Here is a 6,107-nt window from a genome sequence, read left to right on the forward strand (position 1 = left end):
CAAAGTACAGTGACAAGGTGCTCTGCCTGGGACAAATATCTGACCAACTTCTAAATAGAATTTTTTTTCACAGAAACAAGAGCTGCTCTTACTAATATGTTCTGTTATGGTGGATTGATTTGGATTTAGTTTTGGTTTCTTTTTTAGTTACAATTTTAACAAATCCTGGTGGAGGGGCAACTAGGTGGCATCGTGGATAAAGCTCCAGCCTTGGAGTCAGGAGGATCTGAGTTCAAATCCAGCCCCAGACACTTGACACTTACTAGCTGTGTGACCCTGGGTAAGTCACTTAACCCTGATTACTTCACCAAAAAAAATCCTAGTGGAAATAGGGATCGCATGTAATTGCAGTGTTTGACTCTACCATAGAGATGGAATCTGATCTCTACCACATTTGATAGTCAGTTTAAAGACCTCCTTGAGTTAGCAGAAAAAATTGGGAGACAAAGTTGGGAAGTGGGAAAAGTGAAGGGTGGGAAACTCATCTGGAGTCTTGGACTCCCACACCCAAAGTGGAAAATGGTTGGCCCACAGCTATATCTGTGTCTCCTTAGTACAGGAAAAGGTCTGAAGACAAATAAATAATTTCACATTTCTGCTCTACTCTAAGGTGTATATACCACTTTCCTTACTACAACTTTATATGATACTATTACCCTCATTTTACATGTAGGAAAATTGAGATTTAGAAAGTCAAAAAGCTTGCCTGGGGACAAATAATTAGCATCAAAGTCAGGATTCGAACCCAGATCTCCTGTCACAAGTTTCAGGGCTCTTTCTGCTATAAAATTTGTCTCTCAAATAAAAGTTGTATAGCACAGCAAAATAGAATTACAAAATCTCAAAGATAGAAGGGACTTCAGAGGTCATATAGCTTAGTCTAAGACTAACCAATATTCCCCTCTATAGCATATCTACCAAATGGCCGCCTGGCTTTTGCTTGAAGGCCTCCAGTGAGAGTGAATCCACTCTTTCTTAGAGCAAGTCATTCCACTTTAGAAGATTACTGATCAGTGGGAGACTATTCGTGATGTCTTGCCTAAATCTGCCTCTGCAGCCTCTCCCATTGCTCCTAGTTCTGCTCTCCAGGGTTAAGCAGAAGAAGCCTTTTCACATAATAGTCCTACAAATACTGGAAGTAGCTATCAGGTCTCCCCCGAGCCTTCTCTTCTCCAGGGTAACATCCCCAATTCCTTCAACCAGTCCTCAAATACCATGAACTCAAGGCCCCTAGCAACTCTGCTTGCCTGCTTTGACTACTTATCAATATCTTTCATAAAAAGGCCCAGCATTCAGCACTGGATAAGTTGAAAGACATCATCCATCCGATAAAGGCTGCTCACTCATCTTTCCTCATCTTTCTTGGATTTAGAAACATCCCTAACATTCTAGGAGAAAGAAAGGAAATATCACCCTGATTAATGAGGATAGCAAAAGGTTCCTGGAGATTCCATTTCCAACTGAATTCCCAACATGCATGAACATTCTGAGAGAGCAGTGTTGCATGAAACATGGAGCAAAACATGTCACTTATGTTAACATTCTGCCTTTCTGAAGGAAAATGACAGCTTTCTACTCAACCCTCAGAGTGCAACACAGCAGAACACCTGGCATCACGCATAAATTGAAAAAAAAAAGGGCTCTGTTTCTCTAACAAAGTTTTTTTCGTTAGATGCAGCACTTCAGAATTCACTGCTAGTAGCAGTCATCTTCCTAAAGACCAATGATGCTGTTAACTGAGGCAGTGGGAGAGCCCAGGGGAAGAGGCAGAATTGGTTTTCCAATCATTCCACAGTCACTAAAAAGTCTGCAGTGTTGAGTATTTCAAAATTAAACATCTGGTTGAAAGATCTGTTATTTTTATGATTTTTTTTAAACACCAATAGAAAAGTCACAGTGAACCAAGTTTCCTCCTCTCTCTCTTACAACTACCTGATTTCGTGATAGATGCTGGAAGCCTTGGGCTAGACAAGAAAAATAAAACTTTCCCCTTGTTTCATTTCCCACTTGGTTCAGCATCCTACCTTGTGAATTCCCTTTGAGTAAGGGGGACAACTTGGCTTTCATATCTCCTTCCAACAGTCTGCATGTGACTGGGGTTTTATCATAACTGCCTCCAAAAGATTAAAAACCAAACCTCTTCAAATGCTCAAATAAAATTTAGAAGCAAACTAATGAACATGGAAATGGGAGTGGAAGTGTCTTCCTAAATGAGCACCCATGAAGGAGCTGTGTTCCTTAAGCCATTCCGTCCAGATCCTGCCTGGCTCCCAGGAGTCCATTTGGGGAAGGTTCTCTTAAGAGTGGGGCAGCCTGAATCTATCCCTCATTGGTAACTCCTAATGATTTCTTTGGAAGAGATACTTACTGCCCAGTAGTGAAAGCTGTTATCTGCTCAGTGTGGATGTAGATCAGAGGACTTAGAGCTGGAAGGGACCTTGGACACAGCCTGATCCAAGACCCTCATTGTGCCACTTGGAGAAACTTGTGTCATCAGAGGGGAAGTTGATCAAATAGGATAAAGTACTTAAACTTCTTTATAAACTTGAAAATCAACCAAACAAGTATTTACTAAGTGCCTACTATGTGCTTGGGGCAACTAGATGGCACTAAAGTGGATAGAGTGATGGGCCTGAAGAGATCAAATCTGGCCTTAGATACTTACTAACTATGCAACCCTGGTCAAGTCACTTAACCCTGTTTGACTCAGTTTCCTCATCTGTAAAATGAGCTGGAGAAGAAATGGCAAACCACTCCAGTATCTCTGCCAAGAAAACCCCAAATGTGGTCCCAAAGAGTCAGATACAACTGAAAATGACGGAACAATAATAGCAACACTATGTGCGAGATGCTGGGCATATAGGCTAGAAAATAAAACAATTCTTACTTAAAATGAGCTTATGTTTCAATGCTATGCAAATGTCATTCTATTAATAAAATGACTAGGCTGAGGTCTCATGGCTAGTAAGGAACAGTACCAAGATTTGAACCCAAATCCTCCTGACTCCAGACACGGTGATCATTCTAGCACAGTTCGTGAAAAGATAGAAAAATGATTTTCACTGATTCCTCAAAAATTTCTTTCTAGTTCCACCCTGATTTCAACCTCACTCCGATCTGAGCTATTGTCTCTTTTTACTTTAGGCAACAGAAGATCAATGAACTAATCAACAAGCATTATTTAAGTACCTACTATGTGCTTGATGCTGTGTTAGGAGGTGGGGATGCAAAGATAAAAAGAAGCTTATCTTCTAACAGATCATTTTATTGTAAGTCTGGAGCATCAAGGGACCTCAGAAACTTAGCCCAAAACTTCATTTTAGTGCAACTGAGGCTCAAGGGAGTTCAATGACTTACACACAGTCATAGAAATAGTAAACATCAGAGTCAAAATTTAAACCTAGGTCTTCTGATTCCAGAACCTTTACACTGTACCAAGCAATTTGGGGAATTAGTGGCTTTCCCATCACTCTGAGAGGCAGCAGGACATGATGGGTAGGGCAATGGCCTTGAAGTCAGAAACAGGTAGAATTGGATCCTGCCTAAGATATGTACTAGTTATGAGATCTTGGGCAAGTCACTTAACCATCTGAGCTTCAGTTTCTTCATCTATAAAAGAGAATTGGATTCAATGGATCCTTCTAGCCCTAAATCTATGATTCTACAAGTGTTAGATGGGCCAGTGATGTTAAAGTTTTCTTGTGGACATTTTAACTCCCATGGAAGAAAGGCACAAGAACTAACTTAAGACAAGCAGGGACCAAGGCATGAGGGGACATGAAGAGGGAAGAGACATCCAAGGCAAAGAATACTACCAGGTCTTAGTGACCAGAGAGGGAAGAATACTATTTGATGACAGTTGCCAGACCACAGGTGCAATTATCTTTAAGCCACTAAAAGAGGGGACGGGAGAAGAGGGGAGAGGAGAAGATGGGGAAAAGGGAGCAGAAGGGTGAGGAGGGAAGGGAAGGAAACAGAAGCAATTTGGCAGATCTGGCCATGTGGGTTTGCCTTCAATTTCCCATCCTACATTATAGCAATCAATTTTCTCTACAGAAAGATAATCTGTCTCTTCCCAGAAATGCTCCTGCCAACACATAAGTGATTTTAAGGACAGGAAACAAAAGCCTCTCTAAAAATAAAAGTTCTCAGTGAAAAAAAAAATGACAGTGACCATGGGCAGAGAATTAAAAGGCAGAGAAAGACAGGGATGACAAGAAGCATTGTGTTCAATTCTCAAGTCATCTAAAAACACTCCTCTTACTGGGGAATAAGTTCCTGTTAAAAGCTTGTGTGTGTGTGTGTGTGTGTGTGTGTGTGTGTGTGTGTGTGTAGGTTGTGTTCACATGAGGTCACAAAAATGAAGAGCCAGAAGAGTCCTCCAAGGAAGTCTGGTTCAGTTCATAACTGAACAAGAATCCCCCTGCAGCATCCTTGACAAGTGGTCAGCCAGTCTTTGCTTGACAGTGATAAAGAACCAATGATCTGCCAAGGTAACCCACTGAACCTTGGGATCACTTTAGCAACAAGACAGTTGAGTCTTCCCATCAAGCCTGAATTCCCCTCTTTTCAACTTCCAACAATGGCTCACACAATCTTTCAGGGAAGGAAGGGATCTTAGAGGCTACTACGTCCAACCTTTACTTGAAGAATCCCCTCAAAAACATTCCTGAGAAGTGATCATTCAGTTTTTGCTTGAAGACTTCCAGTGAGAGGGAAGCCTCTACCATCTGAGGGAACCCATTCCACTTTGGAACAGCTCTCAATGGTAGAAAGTTAATTCCTAATGTTGAACTGAAATTTGCTTCTGAAATTCCATTCCTTGTTTCTTGCTCTTCCCTCTAAGGCTAAGGAAAATTACTGTAATTCTTCTTCCTCACAACATCCCTTCAACTACTTAAAAATATTGATCATGCTTACATGTAAATGTGTTTCGTATGACTACACATGTATAACCTACGTCAAATTGCTTGCCTTCTCAATGAGGGGAGAAGGAGAGGGAGAGAGAGAATTTGGAGCTCAAAATTTGGAGAAAAAAAGAATGTTAAAATTGTTACATGTAATTGAGAAAAATAAAATATTAAATAATATTTTCTAAAATAAAAAAATTTGACCGTAGTCTTGATCATGGTCCAGTCTTTTCTCTGGGCCAAGCATGCCCAGATCCCAGTTCCTTCAACAGATCTTCATAAGACATGTTCCCCAATCCTCTTCCCATTCTAGTCACCCTTCTCTGGACATAACAATTAGTAGTAGTAGTAGTAGAATACTACTTTACACATGTTGTCTCATTTTATCCCACAACAACTCTATGAGGTGAGGTTTTTAATCTCTTTTAAAGATGATGAAACTGAAGGTAAGTGATTTGCTCAGGGTCACATGGCTAGTCAGCGTATAAGGTAGAATTGCAAACTGAGATCTTCTTGCCTCCAGGTCTAAGTAGGGCAGAGGACTGTGGATTCAGACTTCCCTCATCCTGAGCACTGGGCCTTTTTTAATGCAGGCCTAGGACAGAATTAGTTTTAGTGCCTAATCTGTTGGCTTTTGTCAGAAGTGCAACACTCTGTTATAATAATTAGCTTGTTTTAATAAGGGGAAATATAATGGCCTTTAGAGTCAATATGGTTCCCTCCTCTATGGCTTTAGTGAATTTATTTTAGATAAAAATCAGTTCCATTACAATAGCTCTGATCCCCTAGTTAGGAAATTCTTAATATTTAGGCAAAGGCCAGATTCTCAGGAGGGCAAAGGAGATAGGATTACAACCAAGAATCACCTACCCAGCAAAACTGAGCATAATCCTTCAGGGGGAAAAATGGACATTCAGTAAAATAGAGGACTTTCAAGCAATCTTGATGAAAAGACCAGAACTGAATAGAAAATTTGACTTTCAGATATAAGACTCAAGAGAAGCATGAAAAGGTAAACAGGAAAGAGAAATCATAAGGAACTTATTAAGATTGAACTGTTTACATTCCTGCATGGAAAGATGATATTTGTAACTCATGAGACCTTTGTCAGTATTAGGGTAGTTGGAGGGAAAAAAAGTTATATGTATGTATAGATAGATAGATAGATAGATAGATAGATAGATAGATAGATAGATA

This window comes from Vombatus ursinus, unplaced genomic scaffold, assembly GCF_900497805.2.
Source record: "Vombatus ursinus unplaced genomic scaffold, bare-nosed wombat genome assembly UNPS02014847.1, whole genome shotgun sequence".
Lineage (NCBI taxonomy): Eukaryota > Metazoa > Chordata > Mammalia > Diprotodontia > Vombatidae > Vombatus > Vombatus ursinus.